This window comes from Pteronotus mesoamericanus, unplaced genomic scaffold, assembly GCF_021234165.1.
Source record: "Pteronotus mesoamericanus isolate MK-2021 breed Mesoamerican mustached bat unplaced genomic scaffold, CSHL_Meso_final contig_90, whole genome shotgun sequence".
In the NCBI taxonomy this organism is placed as follows: Eukaryota; Metazoa; Chordata; class Mammalia; order Chiroptera; family Mormoopidae; genus Pteronotus; species Pteronotus mesoamericanus.
The window spans coordinates 29,328,803-29,348,086 of record NW_026555277.1 but is presented as its reverse complement, the minus strand read 5'-3'; the positions used below and the strand labels follow the sequence as shown (position 1 = coordinate 29,348,086).

Here is a 19,284-nt window from a genome sequence, read left to right as displayed (position 1 = left end):
GGTAGTGTTTCCTGTCGTGTGGGGTTGGCGGGGGGAGATACCGCCGCGGGGGGTGGGGTCCCGTCTTGTGTGCGGGGGAAACGCAGCACCGAGCTCCCTTGACCTATTGCATCCTCCCTGGCTTTTCAAGTTAAATAGTTGGATTTCCTGAAATTGTTGAACTGGGTGTCAGTGCAGGCGCCCCCTTTCCCCTTCTCCTCCTCCCTAGGGTGCGAGTTGCCGCTGGTCGGGGGGAGTGGGATGGAGGGCGGTGAGAGCCCTGGGAGAGAAACTGAAGCGACGAACCCAGGACAGGAAAAGTGGGAGGAGGAGGAGGCGGGGGTGGAGGGCGGGGGAGGAGGCCGTAAGCTGAGAGGAGGGAAACGTGTCACCATCCCGAGTCTGGGAGCTCGGCGGCCGCCGGGCTTGTTGACTCGCACTGGAGAGGTCTTGAAGCTGGACGGGACCCCGCGGAGGGCAGAGCTGGGAGAGGACGGAGGAGGGTGAGCCGGACGGAGCGCGGCGGGGAGCGCCATTCAAGTCGCTCATTTCTCTCCGGTGAGAAAACTTTCTTGGGAAGACCTGGAACTTTCCTGGGCTCGCGGAGTCTGGGGAGACGTGAGCTGCGGGTGTACATGACTTGAAGTGACTCGCTCGCGGGACCCTAAGGGGGTGACTGGGGAATCTCCGGGAGGGGCAGAGTCGTTGGCTCAGCAGTGGCACAGGATTGAGACCAAAATCGCGGGGCACTCCGCGCACCATCCGGTGGAGCGTGGGGAAACGGGACTTGGGGAAAGCGTCTCATATGGGGGCAACCGGCTAGGGGCCCCCACGAGGTTGAGTATCTTTGGGTCGGACACTGCCGACAAGCGTAGAGAACTGGACTCCAGAACCCCTGGTGGGGAGAGGGAAGACACGCCCAGAGTCCCGGGACTGATGATGGTGGGCGAGGCACCATTGTGGGCTGGGATGGGGGATGCCGCCGATCGTGGGACCCAGCCTGAGTCAAAAGATCGAAAAAGAAAGTTTGCTTGTTTGTCTTTCTCATTCTCCATTGGCTTGTGGGGCAGCCCCGAAACAGCCCATCTTTCCCTGCCATCCTCTTTTTTCCGGAGGGAGGCGTGGGAGGCGAGGGCCGGGAAGGCAGCCGCTTTGTCCCGCGCTCCGCTGGACGTGCGCCGACTGGAGGCCGGGGCACAGCGCGTGGGAGACCAGCCCGGGCAGGCGGCTCTCGGCGCCGGCGGCATCCTCTTTCACTTCATCTTTCCCGCCCGCCCTCCATTTGGCAAGGCTTTCCCCTGCGCGCCTACTGTGCGCGCATGAGCTCACTGCGCCCGGGGGCGGGGGAGGGAGGGTGGGCGCCCTGGAGCCCCTGCCCCGGCAGCTGCAGATGCTCCCATCCCAGCCCTCTCCCTTGGGGTGGCCGCTGCGGGTCAGAGCTGGTTGTGTACTTGCAAATTGTGCTTCACAAGTCGGCTCTGGGTGCCTCCCTGGCTGGCAGTAAGTAGGGTTTTCCCCTGTTCCACCCGGCCCCTGCCCTCGGTCTCATGCCGCCGCCCCTGCTGTGCCAGGAGCCCGCGTTTTGTTTGTCAGCAGTGAGGCGGCGAGTATTTATAGATGCCACTGCAATCCTGCGGTACGCAAGGTTTCAATTACTGCGATGCGCCCTATAAGACCGACGGCTCACGCGCTGCAGCTCAGCGGCGCGTCTGCTCCGAAGGCCAGAGCGGAAAAAGCTCGGGACTGCAGTGAGTCTCCACAGTTCTGGACCAGACGAGACATGCAACTTCAAGTGATCCGTGCAAAGGACCAAAGCAATCACAAACGCTACGGGTCCAGATTGTACCCATCTTCTGCCCTCCACCCCCACCAAAGGGTGCTGGCTAATCAAGCCTTGGAAGCCGCCCTTTTTTGACCTCCTTTTGGCGATCCTGACCACCTTGCGTTGCAGACTTGACATTTCATTGGCCTAAATGCTGCAAAATGCTGCTAAATGCTGGTGAATTGCTCTAGGGTAGGAGGCTCTATTGATAACACGCAGCAGCTAGTCAGGAGGGGAAATGTAGCTTGCAGAAACTAATTTAGCCACGTTTTAAATTTAGTTTGTGGTGTAAGGTTCCTTGTGCGACTGTGAACAATGAGGTGCTCCTCTGCAGAACCTGGCTGGCCTGTCTTCTCTGGTGGCCGGACTGAGCCCTAGAATATGACCCTAGGGTGTGTGCAGAGCACAGAATGTAGCAGATAAGGGAAACAATGCCTGGTTAATACACAAAGTTGTTGTAGGTTTTTCCAACGTCAACCATTGTCCTTTCAGTATTTATTGATGCTTCTAACAGCCAGAACCATTAATGGTGTCAAAAAGAAAGGCATTAGAGATAAATTAGTCCCCCTATTGTCTGTCCATCCTTCCTTCCTTCCTTCCTTCCTCACACAGTGGCTCAATTATTGGGGGAAAAAAAAATTCTCGTCCTGTCTTTAGAACCCTATTGAACTGCTGGGTGAAAATTTCATGCTGGTCATCCAGAACTAAATCATAATCTTTTTTGTTCATTGATGATTATGTGCACTATTTAAACCATTTATCAGTAGAAAATTGAATTTAATAAGGACTTTGTGGATTTCTTAATTATTTCTCTAGCCCAAGGGTTTGCGGTATGCATGTGTATACTTCCGTGAGGCCATTCCTTTTGCACTGCCCTAGTACAAGGTAAAATATACCGAAATCTTTCTTGAATTGCAAACTTTTCCCTTTTAATCTTTTTTGCAGAGCTAGGTCAATGCAGAATTGATTTGAGAAACAGAGTTTGAGCCCCTCTGGAAGTTCCCTATTGTGTTTCATCTGTCATTAAAAGTTTGTTTCCGAGAGTTGCCTCTCTGTACACAGAATGCAAATGCTTGTTAAAAGCGATGCTTGTAGAAGCTATCGTTTGTTAACAAGTTAGTGTGAGTTCATACCTCAGTTTGCTGAAATTTGGGAATCCAGTATTTTGTGCGTTTTTAATGGGAGTTGGGGTTAGGAATTTGGGGACAGAGAGAGTGTTATTCTCTTTACAAGGGAAGGTCCCACGTGGACCCCAGAGGGAGGGTGGGAGCATAGATGATGTAAAGGGATATTGAGGCATTAAAGGTGAACTTGAGTTAATTCAGGCGTTTGTGAAGGGCTGGAGATCTAAGGTTTGCTTTGAAACTTCTACGGTTAAATGAGCCAACATATATATTTTGTTGCAAATACTGTGAGCCAGGTATAACCATGGTAATGCTATTTGAGCCTTCCAACGACCTGAGTGGGTAGATATTCTATTCTCTACTTTCAGGTGTGAAAAATGGAAGCTTAGAGAGGCTCCTTACTTTCCTGACATGACATAGCCATTAACTTAAGCTCCTTGTTCTTCCCAGTACATTTTGATATCTAACTTGGAAGGCCTTCCATGAAGAACCCAGGGTCAGAGAACTCTGGAAGGTCCTAGTGGTTCATGTGGAAGTTTCTGGATTGGAAGTTGATAGCAGAGCAGCGCAGGAACTCTGAAATGAAGGGACAGGACAGGAGGTGGGTAAACAATGGAGGAACTGAAGGGACAGCCTGGATAATTCTGACAGTAGTCATTCCGTGGAAGAAGGAGAGCGGCGTTGTACGTAGTGTGATCTGGCAGGGGATGGCTGTCACGTTGCGGAGCAAGACCTGGCGACTGGCGCCGCGTGCCAGATGAGGTGCCCAGAGGCGAGGAGCCAGGGAGGAAGTACCTTGACCTCCCTTGGCATGCCTTCTGCTGTGAAGATGCCTGGTTAGAATCCTCAGGTTAGAGTCGATATGAATTAGGGAGCCCATGAGACCTGCTTTCGTTTTAATTGGACTTGACACTTTGAGGTAACCTTTGTCCAATCACTCTCTTTAAATATCCTTTTCTTATGCTTTGCCAGTTTATGGCCTTTGTAGATCAATTCTTGCATTTTATTTAGAGGAAAGGGAGAAAGAGAAAAGCAAAGGTTAGTGATTATCTAAATTGGATTAAGTTCTGTCTAGCAGGGTTTAAAGACATGCTGTTTGCTCTCTAATTACCATCAACTAGGAATTTAAATGGTCTATTAAATTTGACTTCTTTTTTTTTTTTAAACCCTCAATTGTTCCAGCTCCAACATAGTCTGGGATTTTGGAGGCTTTTTTCTATTCTTCTAGTGTGTAGAGGACACTCTCAGCCTCTCTACCACCCCCCCCCACCACCCCTTTAAAAAAATATTCCATTTCTGTAGCAGGACAATAGATATTATATATTCATTAAAAAGCAGAAGCTCCAGCCAGGTTCAGCTGCCCCTGTCAGCCTCTGGAGAGCAAACCAGTCAACCAAATTCTTTGTCAGGAGTTGAAGGACACCTATGTGAAGCTTTTTGGATAGATCATGGCTTGTTCATCTTATTTCCTATCATGTAAGGATAGGCCTGAATGAAAATCAGCCACCTTTACTTTGTGTTTGAACTTAAAAAAAAAAAAAAGTGTTCCTTATCAAAGTGGGTGGTGTGTGCGTCTTGGAACTGGGACTAGGCAGGTTGAAGCATCAAGGACCTGAACCTGAGGACAGGACCCCAAGAGAGTGCCTCACTGGCCTGACCCTGTTCTTGGCCCTGGTGTGCTTAGGAGTCAGCTATGGCCAGAAGGGTTTTGGAGAGCAATAAAGCTTGCTTAAAGATCTTCTTCTCTCTCCCTCTTTTGATCGTGGGCCTATGGGAAATCCTGGTCAACATCTACCCCTGCTACTGCCCAAGTAACCTGTCATAATTACCTGTATAGTTTATTTTGCGTAGAATCATACATTACACAAAAGCATGTATTGGCCTCTCTGGGCTTTCATTCTCTTTCCCTGCCCTCAATTTTGAGGTGTGGAGATTTCTGTCACGCACCCATTGGTGTTCTGTTTCCACTTCAGCTGCTTGCCAATTGCCAGTAACATCTTCAGTTTTTTGCTTCTCCCTTCACTGGTTCCAGAACTTTCTCCAGTTTTGTTGGTTCTTTTTGACATAGGCTGGGTTCTGTGTCTCGTGGATGGTGTCTGTGTCAGCAGTTAGGTTTCTAGTGAACACTAGGATTAAGGGACCACTTTGGTCTCCTTCAGCCGCTCAGGAACTAGACTATATGTCAGCTTAAGCTGAGCCTGGGAGAATAGCTGAGAGAGTTTGTTTTTGTCTTTTTCCCAAGGACTGGGGCACAAATCCAGCAAAGGCTGTGACATGTGTCTGTGTTATTCCGAACTAAGCTGCCTCAAACCCTGCCACAACCTGTTCCTGACCTCAGCTGCGTAAATCCTCTGTGTAAACCCTTTTACACTTGCGGGTTAATTCTAACTACTGCTTTGGAACTGGCTCGGGCTCACTCCCCAGCTGTCTCTGGGGGAGACCGTGTCGACTGCTGCCATCAGACAGGAGCAGGCTGCTCCGGCTTGCTGCCTGCTGCCGTCCACCACCGTGGGAGCTGCGTGGTCACTGCCATGTAAAACACGCTGAGGAAAAAGTGAGTGGGCAAATACCCCTCTGGGGTATTCTGAGATAATTTAATACAAAATTCTTCTTTAAAAAAATGGTTGTTCTATTACAGTCGTCCCAATTTTCTTCTGTTGCCTTCCCTTGCACCCCCCACCCCTGCTCCCACAGTCTGTCCCCACCCTCCATGGGTCATTTATACTTGTTCCTGGACCCTTCCTCTTCTTTCCCCCATTACCCCCTCCCACCTCCCTAATAAAAAAATTCTTGACCACCAGGGCATTCATTTCCTTTTAGGCTTCACAGAAGCCCCCCCCCACCAGACACCTGAAAGGTTGGTATCAATTTTGCAGAGAGGAGAGCTATGGAAAGAGTTTGGGTTGTGGCCCCAAGTGGCATCTCAGAGACGTCACAGGTCAGGGGACTGAGATCTGCCATCTGACCTGGGTGCTGCCATGGGCAGGCTCTGGGACCCTCGGCCAGTTCCTCGGTTGTTCTAGGTCTCAGCTTTCCTGTCTACAAAACAATGAGATTGTCCTTCTGTGGAAGTCCCTTTCTGTTCTGAAAGTCTGGGATGGCCAAGGGAGCGTGGCCTAGAGCAGTGCTCCAACTGCACACGAACCACCTTGGGATCGCGTTAAACCAGGAATCTGATTCAGTGGCTCTGGGTTGGGGCCTGGATGTCTAACAAGCTCCGAGGTGGCGTTAATTCTACTGATTTTCAGATCACAGTTTAGGAGCCAGGCGCTAGAGTCTAAATCAGGGTTTCTCAGCCTTGGCTGTATTGACATTTCCAGCTGGATAATATGTTGTGGGGCACCATCCTGTGCATTGTAGGGTACTTAACAGCATCCCTGGTCTCTACCCCCTAGATGCCTATAGCATCATCCGTCCCCACTCCCCACAGTTATGACAACCCACAATTCTTCCAGACATTGCCTAACATCTCCTGGGAGAAGGGAGGGAGTGGCAAAATCACCCCAGTTGAGAACGTTGGTCTAGACCAGTGTTCTCAAGCCTGGTTGTACATTAGGATCACTTAGAAGATATTTAGGAAGTGCAATAGCCTGGAGAGTTTCTCTTTGAAATTCCAGAAAAGTGGAAGTTCTAGGCTTGAGTCCCAGTGTGTCCCTCCATAGCTGGGGGCCTAGAGTTCACATGCTCGGCTCCAGAAATTCTTCACTTCTAAAGTAGGGGTAATAATGATGCCTGCTTCATCGGGCTGTTGGAACATCAAATGAGATGACTTGATCATGAACTTGGAAACTATAAAGCACTGCGCAGAGGTTCGTGGTGAGTATGATGCCACAGGCCTTTGGAGTTTTATTTTATTGGTTTAATTACTTTGCTTATTTTGCCCGGGACTGGATTCATCCTTCCTCTGGCCTGCCTCGTCGACCTGTCTCTCCCCCTCGTCCCTCCAGCCCTGTGCATGTTGCCTGCAGCCACTCTAACCCAAGGGGCTCAAGCTTTGCCCTCAGACGGGTTTTGTTTGGTGTGAACGGTGTTTTTGTTTGGTGTGAATGGTGTTTTTCGTTGGTTGCAGTCCACCTTGGCCCTCTAACCCTGGCAGTGTTCCCTGCCTCATTCCCCCCAGGCATTGAGTTTGCTGTCCCTGCCTTTGGTCCTTTTCTTATTCTTCCCTTTATTATCCATATCTGGCTCATCTTGGTGCCTAGGGGAGTAGGTGCTCACCAGATATTTGTTGAAATGTGGTATGTTCATCCCATCCTTGCCTGTCAGACAAAAAAACATATTCATTGAGCTTTACTTAGGGAAGCTTGTGTTGCCTTCCCAAAATTTCTTTCCCAGTCTCTAGTGTCCATGTTCTTTAGCAGAACAGGGCAAGAAAATGGAGAACTCATTGTGTAGGCCTTTCATTAGTTTTGCCTTGTAACCGGAGAAGGTGATTTAACCTTTCTGCCTCAATCTTGTTGCAACTGCCCATCTTCCGTTGCAGCTCTTGGTGTCCAGTTGCACTTATAACGTTACTTTTGAGTATTTCCTGCAAGACCCTGAGCCCCTGGGGTGCAGATACTCCATTCTCCTTTCCTCTGGTGTTGCACGCACTTGAGTTGAACTCATGACCTCCGTGAAATGATCAGATCTGAGAGTGCATTTGGCTTTCTGACCCCCTATTCAAGGCTCTTCTACCTGACCACATGACCTGGGGAGAAGTTTCCTTTCCCTTCATCTTCTTTTGAAAAAGCATTTCGTCCTCTTCCTGCAACTGAGAGAGTACAGCTAATTTTTAATAAGTAGCACATGTTAGTTTAGAGCATGTTTCCCCACAGTGCACCTCGTGTTGGCTGCCAGACAGTAGCTCTGGACTGCTCTGTCGCCCACCAGGGTTTTAAATATGTTACATGTCAGAAATGCAATTATTCACGTAATGGTCAGTCAAGCTCCTGCTTGCTTGTGTCTAGACTTTTTGGTTTATCCTCTGGTGTAGGCACTGCAGAATCTCCCTGGATGGTGTTTATGGGCCACACCCAAATAATTTGCACTCCAAGAAACTTGACACTTAAAGTGGGGTGTATAGATGAATAAATAAGATGTGTGGTTATTCCCCACATTTTTGCTTGACTGGTACCAAAGCAGGGGATTTTTCTGGTGATTATACAGTGGTTTGCAGGCCAGGGTGGTGATGAATGATGTGATGAAATAATTACTGCTGGAGGAGTCTAAATTGTCAGTGCTCTGAGTCCTCTGGACTTAGCAAAGGCTGTTAGAGATAAACACTTGAGCTTGCATCCTGTTTGCACCCATGTTTACTACTGCACAAATTCAGACTTCCAGGCTCTTCTCTTTGCACTTCAGTACAGTGCAGGGAAAGTTGTTTTATTCTTCCTGTTGAGCCTTTTCCATAGTTTAAACTTGACCCTTAACAGTTTCTGCTTTGTAGCAGTGAGTGTCTGTCCCTTGGCCGGCTTTTGTCTCCTAAGAGTTGCGAAGTTGGTCCTCAATCAAAACAAACACGCTGTGCTATGCAGAAGGTGCCTCCTCTCTGTCATATTTGTAGGCTCCACTGACCAGCAAACAGACCTAGGGTTCACGTTCAGTAATGCTTAGGTGGACTCAAGTTCAGTCAATTGTAAACGGGATTTTTCTGGTCTCTTGGAAATAGGAAGGCCATTCTTCCTGGTGGCATGAAAATCCACATTTCTGTCCATCATTCAAGAATATTTACTGGGCACCTTTCATGGGACCAGCACTGTGCTCACAGGAGGACACTGCAGTGAAGGAGACAGGCAAGGTCTTTAACTTTGAGGAACTTACATGCTATGAGGAATAGTCAGACTGTGACCGAGTAAACAAACACGATGACTTCAGCTTGCTTGGTAAGCACCACAGTGAAACAAAGCCTCCTTCCTGTAAGGGACAAAGTGCACTTGCTGCCTGTGCTTGCTGCCTGGACAAGGTAAGAAGCTGTTGGTGATGTGCAAGACATGAAGTCATGGGTGGTATTTAGCTCTTGCTTCTGCACGTGCAGGTATGGGTGTTGCTTAACAGAGGGGTTAGGGGCTCAGGCCCTGGAATCAAATAGGCTCTGACTCTGGGTCCCTCCTACTAGTCTTCTGACTTTGGGCAAGTTTATTCCCATCTTCAGTCTCTTCATCTGCGAAATGGGAATAACAAAACCTACCTCATCGGTGTAAAGTAGAAATGAACTGAGAAGACAAGTGCCAATAGAGCCTTGGCACTATCTTGATCATCGCAGACAAGCAGCCTCTGATGGTAGATGCTATCAATAAAACAGCCACGATAGGCAGCCATGATTTGCAAAATGGTCAAACTGCTCTTGGAAACCTTCTTCTGACTTGGTTTCCATCCATTGGGCAAGGCCTAATATGGGTAGGGGTCAGATCCAGTTTCCCAGCCTGGCTCGGTAGGTTCTGTTTGCTGTGTGGTTCTTTTAGCCATACCGCTGGCTTGTACTGTGTGAGGAGTGCATCTGAGTGTGTGTACAGCACAAAGAGGAATTGAGTACTCAGTGGTGGGGTAAGAGTGAGATAAGACAGAGAACTGGCTAGTTAAGAGGTTGGCCACTAGATGATGTGGTAGATGGGAGTGGAAATAGCAGCTGAAGGTTGTGGGCCTGTGCTCTGCTGCCTGCTCCTTCAGAGGTGCCCAGGGCTCTCAGGTAGGGAGGGGCTGAATGCATTCCTGGCGATGCTGAGAGATCATCATGGCTACCGACTCGGCCAGACTCTTTAATTAACTGATAAGTCAGAAGCTCTAGGGAAAGGAGGGGACTTGCCCAAGCCCACAGTGGCTGGTTCATGCAGGCTTACATTATACCTGGCTTAGACCCTGGCTCAAAGGCGGGACCAGGCTGGTGGCCATCGCTGTGACGGGAGAAAATAAAGGCCACAAACCTCTGTGTCAGGCTCCTCAAGCGCTAGATGGCTTGGTGAATTAGGTGCCGACACTTACAGATCAGGTGATTTTCCATCTTTAAACATCTGGATTTCTGGCTTTTCTTGGAAAATTCACACCTGGTAAAACTGGGCTCATATTCGGAGATGGTGAAAGCCAGATTGGACCGAGTCCTGGCGTGGCTGCCTCCTTGCGCCTGGGCGGGCCTTGCCCGCTCTCTCTGATGTTCCAGGCCTGGACCTTTTGGCAAGGATATGTTTCATGGTGCAGAAAGGAAAGAAAGCTCTTCCTTTTAGCTTCTTACCAGGGTTTATTTTCTGGCCTATGCGTCCTTACACAAGGCAGCCCCTTTGTAGAGTAAGTGTTGAATAAATACATTTGTGGTGAAGGAATGAATGGACTGTAATTGACTGAGTGCTGAACTTGAGATTAGAAGCCAAGTTAGAATCACAACTTCCTCCGAACAGCTGAGTGATTCTGAACAAATCCTATAACCTCTATTTTTGTCTTTGTCTTTTTAGGAGGCAGCGGAGGGGGTTCACTGTTGTTCGTTCTTACTTATTTGAATAAGTAATACATTTTCATGTTTTGCAATCCACAAGTACAAGAAGGTTTACAGAGAAAAGTCTTCCCCACTTTGTTCCCACCACCGGCTCCCTTCCCTGTGGGAAACAGGGTTAGCAATTTCTGGTTTGTCTTTTCAAAGATTTTTTTTTTTTACATATAATAAAATATGTAAGTTCTCTTTTCATCTTTTTTTTTTTTTAATGTAGATGGTAGCATAAAATGTACACTCAGGATTCTGCATTTAGCTAAAAAGCACACTTTCATTTAGAGTATCCCCGGGGGAGCACCCCAATCAATGCACAAAGTTTTCACCTCGTAGGGCTGCACAGGATTCCAGCACCTGGGACACCACAGGTTACACAGCAGGTCCTCTGTTGCTGAGCGTTTAGGTTCTTTCCAACCCACTGCTGTCAGAAAGAAGCCTGCAGTAAAATCCCTTGTTATGTAAGTCACTTGGCATTCCTGGAAGTAGAAGTGCTGGGTCAGAGGCCATAGCCTTTGTCATTTTGGTAGGTCTTGTCTAATCTCCCTTCGGAACAGCTGCCGCACCCTGCTCTCCTTCCAGCAATGTGTAAGAGGGCCCATTGCCCCATACCCTGGCCCTGTGTCACCTTTTGGAGCCTGTGAGGGTTTAGTGAAAAACACAGTGTCACATAAAAATATTACTGCTAGCTACAGTTCTCTCTTTTTGTGGGGGGGAGGGGTGGCCCTACTATGGGCCAGGCCATGAACTAGGTCATCTCATTTAATCTTAACAGTGTTGAAAGAAGTATCACATTCATTGAACACAGGAGGAAACTGATGCAGAGAGTTTGAGTCATTTGCCCAGGTCACCTACGTAATACATTGTAGAGACTGATATGATTTCAATACCAGGATATTTTTATATGGTAAAGCCCTATGTAATGTCAGGTGTTAGTGTTCTCAGGAGACGCTTGCTTATAGTTCCTGTGTCCCTCCCAGCAATAGCGCCTCTCACATGGCGGGTTCATTTGCTCATTCATCAAATATCTGTGACATTTGCTCATTCATCAAATATCTGAATTCCTGCACTGTAATAAGCCCTGAGGATGCATCTGAGAACAAGATATTCCCTGCCCTTATGAACCACGGGGAAACAATAAGAAATAGTTTTGTAGTCGTTTGTTGTGGTAGATTGTAACAGGACAACAAAGGAGGTGAGGAGGGTGGCCTATGGGGTGATGTGACTGAATCAGGCGTAGGGGTGGAGGAGGGCCTCTCTGAAGAAGGGAAGGACAGGTGATAAAAGGAATGGGTTTGAACCTGGAGAAGTGGGTGGAAAGTATTTCACGCAGAGGGCACAGCCTGTGCAAAGGTCCTGGGGTAGGCAAGAGCAGGTGGTGGTGGAGGAAATGCAGGAAGATGAGGGAGCGGGCTTGCAGTGGTGGGAGGTGAGAGCATGAGGGATTGGTTCTGACACCTCTGCAGAACCTTTGGAGGCACTGAAGCTACAGGGTGAGGTGAGTGTGGCGGGGGGTCCTGGCCTGTCGGGTTCTTGTCACAAGCCGTGTGATCTTAGAGAAGTTAAACACTTGGCACTCCATTTCCGTCTCACACGGGGAGCTGGTGGCCTTCTGCAAGCCAAGGCAAGAGGCCTCAGAAGAAACCAAACCAGCCGATGCCTTGGTCTTGAGCTTCTAGCCTCTAGAACTGTGAGCGAATTAAAGTCTGTTGTTTAAGCCTTTCACTCTGTAGTATTTGGTTATGGCAGCCCTAGAAGACTAATACAGTGGTGATGGTGGTAATAAAAATAAATAATGGGTATCATTTATCAAGTACTTACTGCACATCAGGACAATTTTAAGCCTTAGTTGAATCCTTTCATCCCACTTCATGCCAATCCTAAGTCACCTGCCCAGGTCACACAGTCAAAATGGGGACGGTAGTAGCATTCTGGAGGCTGTAAAGTTCAGATGTGGGCTTTCACACATTTTGACTGCTATGTACCTTATGAAATACGTGATTCATTTTGACTCGGTACACATGAGTACACATGTAATAAATATGCTTCCCCAAGGTGCTATCAATGCACTCTGATGTTTTCTGTGCTAACCTGTTCCATCAAAGATTTTTGGTCAAGACCCCCTGCAGTCATTATAAAACCACTGAGATAATACATGGTAAGTGCCTGTTCCACAACTGGAACTCATTAAGCGGTGCTATCATTTTCATCATTGTTGTCACTACAAAGAGAGTGCTGGCTGCAGTGGGAGAGAAGATCCGTCGCGTGAAGTGACAGTGTCTACGTCCTGACGGTGCTGAAGGATGTTGGCCCTCCGTTCTGGGTTCCTGTCCCAGGAAGAGCTCCACGCCGGGCACCCGTGGCAGGAGGTCCTAAGGGGAGCGTGTACAGGCTGCCTGCCGGGCTCCCCTGGGAACTGGCGTTTCCTCATTTTTGGGTGGTCACGGCAGCCTGTGCTCAGCTTTCTTTGACTTCTTTGTTATTTCCACGCAGAATGGCTTTTTCCTGGAAGCCTGTTTATAAGCCACCCACTTCTTTATTTTCAGTTGTGCCATTCATCTACTTCCCTTTTCAGAGTCAAGGTTGGTGCCTTAGTGGAATTCATTTGCATTTTCCACTAAGAGTTCCACCTCCTTCTGCCCGCTGGCCCCGCCTGCTGGCTGTGCCCCTCCCGGTGCCCGGCCTGGGCTGCAGGGATGTGAAAGCGACGCCTCACCTTCTTTTTCTCCGGGAAACGCTTCCAGGATCCTGAGCACGGAGCTTCTCAAAGAAACCCCTGCCAGGGGAGCCTGGGAGAGCCAGGCAGGGAGGAGGCCCCGGGACCCCGTTATAGCCACAGCACTTCAGGATCCAGGACCCAGCTTTCCAGACGATGGAAGCGAACCCTTTAAGCACCAAAAACTTAGCCTTTAAGTCATTTTAGAAGCACATTTTTCTAAACGTTAACTGTATTGGTCCTTCAGAAGAGAACCCCTACCAAAACACCGTGCTTTTGTTTTTTTTAACTCAGAGACATTAGGCAGAGAACTTTCTGTGATGAGTTTGGCGGTGATGATGGTGGTGGTGGTGGTGGTGGGAATTGTGGCTGACCTGTATCCTCCCAAAGTTTGCATGTTGGAGACCTAACCTCCAAAACCTCAGAATGTGAATGGAGTCCGAGACAGGGCCTTTAAAGAGGGGAGTAAGTAAACTAAAGTGAGGTGGTTCGGGTGGGCCCTGGCCCAATCTTCTGGTGTCCTCATGAGAAGAGGAAATTTGGACAGACAGAGAGACTCACCAGGGATGCTCCTACACAGAGGAAAGACCATGTGAGGGCACAGTGCGATGGTGGCCTCCTGCAAGCCAAGGCGAGAGGCCTCAGAAGAACCCAAACCAGCTGACACCTTGGCTTCTAGCCTCTAAAACTGTGAGCAAATTAATGTTTGCTGTTTAAGCCTTTCACTCTGTGGTATTGGGTTACGGCAGCCCTAGAAGACTAACCCAGTGGTGATGGTGGTAATAAAAATAAATAATGGGTAACATTTACTTGCATTTGTCAAGTACTTAACCACATACCAGGATGGTTTTAAATCTTGGTTGAACCCTTTCATCCCACCCACGCCAATCCGAAGCCACCTGCCCAGGTCCCACGGCGAGCCTGACTAGCACCTTGGCCTACACCTCCACTGCACCTGTGTCCAGAACTCGCGTCGTTCCAGGAGTCATGTCAGGCACTTTGCAGGCAACCTTTCTTGTCACCACCACCGCGCTCCAAGGTAACTCTTGCTATTCCCGTTTTTTCAGATGTAGAGACTGCAGTTTAGAGTGATCCCAGGCCGCACAGTGAGTGTATTCATTTCTCATGGCTGCAATAACACATTTCCACAGCTTCGGTGGCTGAAAACAGTAACAATTTATTCTCTCACAGTTCTGGATGTCAAAAGTCCAGAATCAAGGTGTCACAGGGCCATATTCCCTCCAGTGGCTCTAGAGGACAATCTTTCTTTCTTTCCTCCTTCCTTCCTTCCTCCCTTCCTTCCTTCCTTCCTTCCTTCCTTCCTTTTCCCCCACAGAATACCCATTTCTAGCTCGATGTTGGGGAATCTGTTTCTTTTCTCCTCCGGCTGTGGTGGCTGCCGGCATTCCTTGGCTTGGGGCTGCATCCTTCTAGTCCCTGCCTCCCATCTTCACATCACCTTCTCCTCTTTGTAAACCTGTATGTTTTTCCTCTTCTGTCTCCAATCTCCTTCTGCATCCTTCTTACCAGGATACAGGTGATCGTATGTCTGGACCCATATGGATCATCCAGGGCAAACTGCTACTCTCCGGATCCTTCGCGTAATCAGATCCTTTGCCATCTAAGGTGATGATGTTCAGAGGTTCTGGGGACTAAGAAGTGACTCTATCTTTGGGGCACCAGTTTTCCTGCCCACCCCAGTCAGTGAGTGGCAGGATGAGCGTTGATGCCAGGGTTTGTCTAGCGACCACTCGTGCATCTGAGCTCCAGGCCTGGCGCACTTTCTGGGCGGTGGTGGGGGCGGGGGTTAGTCACAGTGTGCAGTGGGCTAAGAATCACTGGGCCCTTTGACCCAGCAGTTCCACTTCTGGGAATGCACCCCACACAGAGAGTCATGCGGTTGCTAAGAATGGCAGATAGACTCCTCCTTTGCAGGAACAAAAAACTGGAAACTACTGAAATACCCACCTGTAGGGGACTGGTATCCCCTAAACGAAATAGTTAGAAAACCATTAAAAATAATGAAGTAGATAAATACATAGTGAGATGGGAAGATGTCCAGGATGTATTGTTAAAAGACCGAATTACCCATTTTTATTAAAATAACAAGTGTGCACATGTGTATGGTTATTAAAAATTAAATGAAATTAAAATTCAGTTCCTCAGCCAGGAAGCCGTATTTGAAGGGCTCAGTAGCCTGGCCCATATGGCTTGTGGCTGTCATATCAGACAGCACAGATGGGCAATGGTTCCGTCATCTCAGAAAATCCTGGGCAGGGCTTCCCTACATGAGTAAAAGGTCAGAGGGAGGCCCTTCGTTTTGTATGTTCTAGACTTCTGTGAAGGTTTATACTTTCTACAATAAATAAGCAGGTTTGCTGTCATCAGAAAAATAGAAGCACATGGGATTTCTAAGGTAACATTCTATTTCTAAAGTTGGCAGTAGTTATTTTATCATCATTTAAGGTCTGTGTGTGTGTGTGTATAAACTCCTTCTTAAGTATGTGTCATCATGAAAATATTTAAAAATATAAAGGGAAAAAAAAAGACTTGCTTGGCAGGGCACACATGGCAGGCCAGGCTTGAGGCTGGAAGGTGTTCAGCTGGGTCTGGTTCCCGGGCTCAAAAGCTTTCCAGCCTTGGCCACGTCACATAGCCTGTTTGAACCTCAGTTTCCTAATTTGACAGAATTCCTGCTCGACCTGCCTTATAGGGTTAGACTGAGATTGAGAAGTGAGATGATGTGTGGAAAAACTCCGAAACTGAGGAACGCGCTCCACAGCCGTGAAGCGCCAGTAAACACCGCCGTGAGCTCCCGGAGGCCTGAGGAGGCTGGGCGCCAATGCACTGTGACCTCCGCTGGGACTAGAGGCCTTGCCACTCCCCAGCAGTTTCCAGGTGTTGCTGAGGTCATCTCCATAAGCCAGGGGAAGTGTTGTTGTGTTTCCACTAATGCCCTTGCTTGGAGATTTAGAAATAACAATTTATTTTATGTATTTAACAAGTGGTGGTGTCGCCTTTGCTGTTCACCATGCACTGGCCTAAGTGCTTTTATCCTCACGCAGCCCTGACAGGTCATCACTGTCAGCGTGCCCGTTTCGTGCAGGGGGACACGGAGGCAGAAGCGCAGAGAGGTCAAGTAACTTGCCCGGGGTCACACAGCTCATAAGGAGCGGGTGTCTAACAAGGCAGTCCATGCTTTCTCCTTTTGTCTTGTCCCTCTTGCCCCCATCAAACGTGATTATAGAATCCCTATGTTAGTTCATCTATCTCAGGGGCATGAGATTGAGATTTTGATAAGCCGTCTTGCCACGGAGCGTTCCCTGACTCACCTAGTTAGTTCGATTGCGATTTTGTGGCTGAGCTTGGTAGCGTGACTAAGTGACAGTGGGCTGCAGTGTTAAGCCAGTCTGGGCACCTGTCAGTGATTTGCCACTTACCAGCTGTGTGACTTCTGGCAGGTTACTTAACTTCTCTGATTTTCCAGTGGGGTTTTGTGAGGGTTGAGTAAGCTTACCTTCCGTGACGGTGCTTGTCGTCCTGTCCGGCAGGCATCCTTTCCTTCGCCCTTACCTTAAGCAGTGCTCGTAAGCGTAAGGATACAGAGGAGTGAGTCCCCAGGCCTGTCGCCAGGAGTTTTTACAGAACGGCAGAGGGCGGGGGGGGCTGGGGATCTTCCTAAGTCAGGAGTCAGGGAACTTGAGGTCTAGCCTGTGCTGGCCCCCTTCTATCTTGGTGACCTTGGACAGGTTTCTCTGCTGCTCCAGGCTTCACCTGTAAATGGGGGCCTGGGTTGGCAGCACTCCAAGGCCCCGTTTGTCTCCTCACTTTCTGATTTGTCACAGCTAAATCAGGACAAGCCTGTGCCTGCGGGGCCCATGCGCAGTAGCAGGTAGATGGAGGGCGTCAGCTTTTCCCTTTAGGCCACTTGTATCAATGCCACCAGCAGCTTCCTCTCTGTGGTGCTCTGCAGAGGCCTGTCCGGAGTCGGAATGGGGGGCTTCGGGTTGTCTCCAGCCTGTCAGGATCTGAGGGTGGCAGATTTCAGGTGAAAAAATGAGTCAGAGGAAGCTCCTGGTTGTGTGATCCTCTGCAGCCGATGGGAGGCTGTGGGAGCTGCAATTCTCACTGCTTTTGGCTGAAAATTACCCTTATTTAAAGAGGGTCGCCTGTGTGGATGAGGCTGAACATGCACGTGGCTTGGAGCGGGAGGCCTGGGGGACACCAGCTGAGAAGTGGAGGGGCCAGGAGCCAGCCCCGTGACCCCCAGTGTGACACCGCCCCCTGGAGAGGGGGTTGTCTTGACAGGCAGCCAGAAGGTAAACACCTGGAGTGATTCATTCAGCTCGCCTTCCTCCTTCCTGTACAACAGCCACCGAGTGGGAGGCAGCTCCATCGCCTCAAGTTTAAGATTCTCGTAAAAGGAGTAATATCCTGTAATTACACAGATGAGTTGCACTTTGCAGGCCCATTTAAAGAAGGGCAGCAGAATGGATTCTCTCTCTACAGTGCGCCCTTTGCTGGGCAAGTCAAATCCCCAAACCAGGCAGTTCAAGGATTCTGAAGGAGTGTCCATGGTGTTAAGACTTCTTTGCCTCATTCATTGATTTGTATGAAGCTTTCCAAATTCCAGTGGCACTTGTGTTACCAAGACCCTCGGAAACTTGAGCTGGCATGTTATGACTTCCCCAGCATTCACTGATATGTTTTTGTCACTATTGATTCATTCTGAGAACAGACTGGAGAGACAGAAGACTGTCATAGAAAATAGTGCACAACTCTGCTTTCCTTTAAATTTCACAGGTGTAAGACAAGCCGTTCCTTCTTTGGCTCTTGATCTTACAAGTTCACTGTCACTGTGCCCATGGCCTATAGTATAGGCAGCTGCTGACCCCTCCCACGCTCTCTGGTTGGATGGCCTTAGTGCCTCTCTCACAGCCGCGTTCTGAGCAAAGCAGCATTGAATTGGCAGGTGACACCTCGGTTTCTCCTTCAAATGCTGCAGCTGGGGCTGCAAAACCTTCTCCCCCTCTCAACCTGAAGGCAGACATTTATCCTGCAGTTTTGGTTTTGAGGAAATAGCAGTTAGCTGGTGAGACAGGTGGCAGTGAGAATATTTCTGGGCTATGCTGTTAACCCTTGAGAAAAAAGCGTCTCTAACCTCCGTAGTGTTTCCTTTTGTTCTTTGACCAGCTCCAGAACTCAGTTTGGGTCATCAACTGAGACTTTGGGTTCACTAAAGAACAAGAGACCAAAATGACAGGTCCAGAGGTGCTGAGAAAGAAAGGGATTGGTCTGATAAATTGGTAGTTACAATAGTCGTGGGGGTGTAAAGTACAGCATAGGAAATACAGTCAATAATATTGTTATAACTATATGTGGTGCCAGATGGGTACTGGAAATATTGAGGGGAACACTATGTCAAGTGTATGACTGTCTAACCACCAACCTGTATACCTGAAACCAATACGAGATAAAACTGAAAGTAAAAAAAAAAAAAAAATGAAAGTGATCAGTCTGAATGGAAATACACAACACTTGAGGGTATGTCAAATGATCTCATTTCATGTCTCATCAGCCCTGGGAAGTTGATTGTGCTGACAGCTGAGGACTCGCACACTCAGTGTGCCCAAAGTCTCCCAACTTGGGAGTAGCCTCGTTGAGCCTCAAACCAAGGTTCATTTCCAAGCCATTGCCATTAACCAGGGAGCCATAAAGTCTCCCAAGAACTGCTCAGGGGACAGTATCCTTGAACCCAGCCCTGCAAGGTGAGTTAGATTTAGATAAGCAGAGAGGAAAAGGAAGGGAATTCTGGGCAAGAAGAGCAGTAGATATAATCAGAAAGCCTGGGAAAGGGAGTAAGAATGTTGACATGGAACCGTACCTGCTGGTTGTAAGCTGCACAGGGTGGGGACCACGGTCTCCAGGGCCACCATTATATCCCCAGTGCCTGAGTGAGGGCCTGCTACATAGTAGGTGCTCACTAAATATTTATCGTGTGAATGGATATGCAAAGAGACGGTTATCTTCTCTGTAGATCATGAGCCTCTCGAGGGCAGGGACTAGATCTTAGAAATATTTGGATGCCCCAGTGGTTAATAAGCAGTAAGCACTCAATAAATCAGTTCTGATGGGGTGAATGAATGAATGGCAGGTAAGGGATGGTGGCGGATGGGCCTGAGTGAAGAGG

General features: G+C 48.7%; 1 protein-coding gene across 1 annotated transcript in view; it reads left to right on the top strand.

Moving 5' to 3' along the window:
- Window positions 1–427: 427 nt before the first annotated feature.
- The window catches only part of PRR5L (proline rich 5 like), a 67,768-nt gene continuing 48,911 nt past the window's right edge, over window positions 428–19,284 (top strand). The window contains exon 1 of the mRNA XM_054585895.1: window positions 428–537. The gene's annotated coding sequence lies outside the window, so the exon portion shown is untranslated. The remainder of the gene's footprint in view (window positions 538–19,284) is intronic.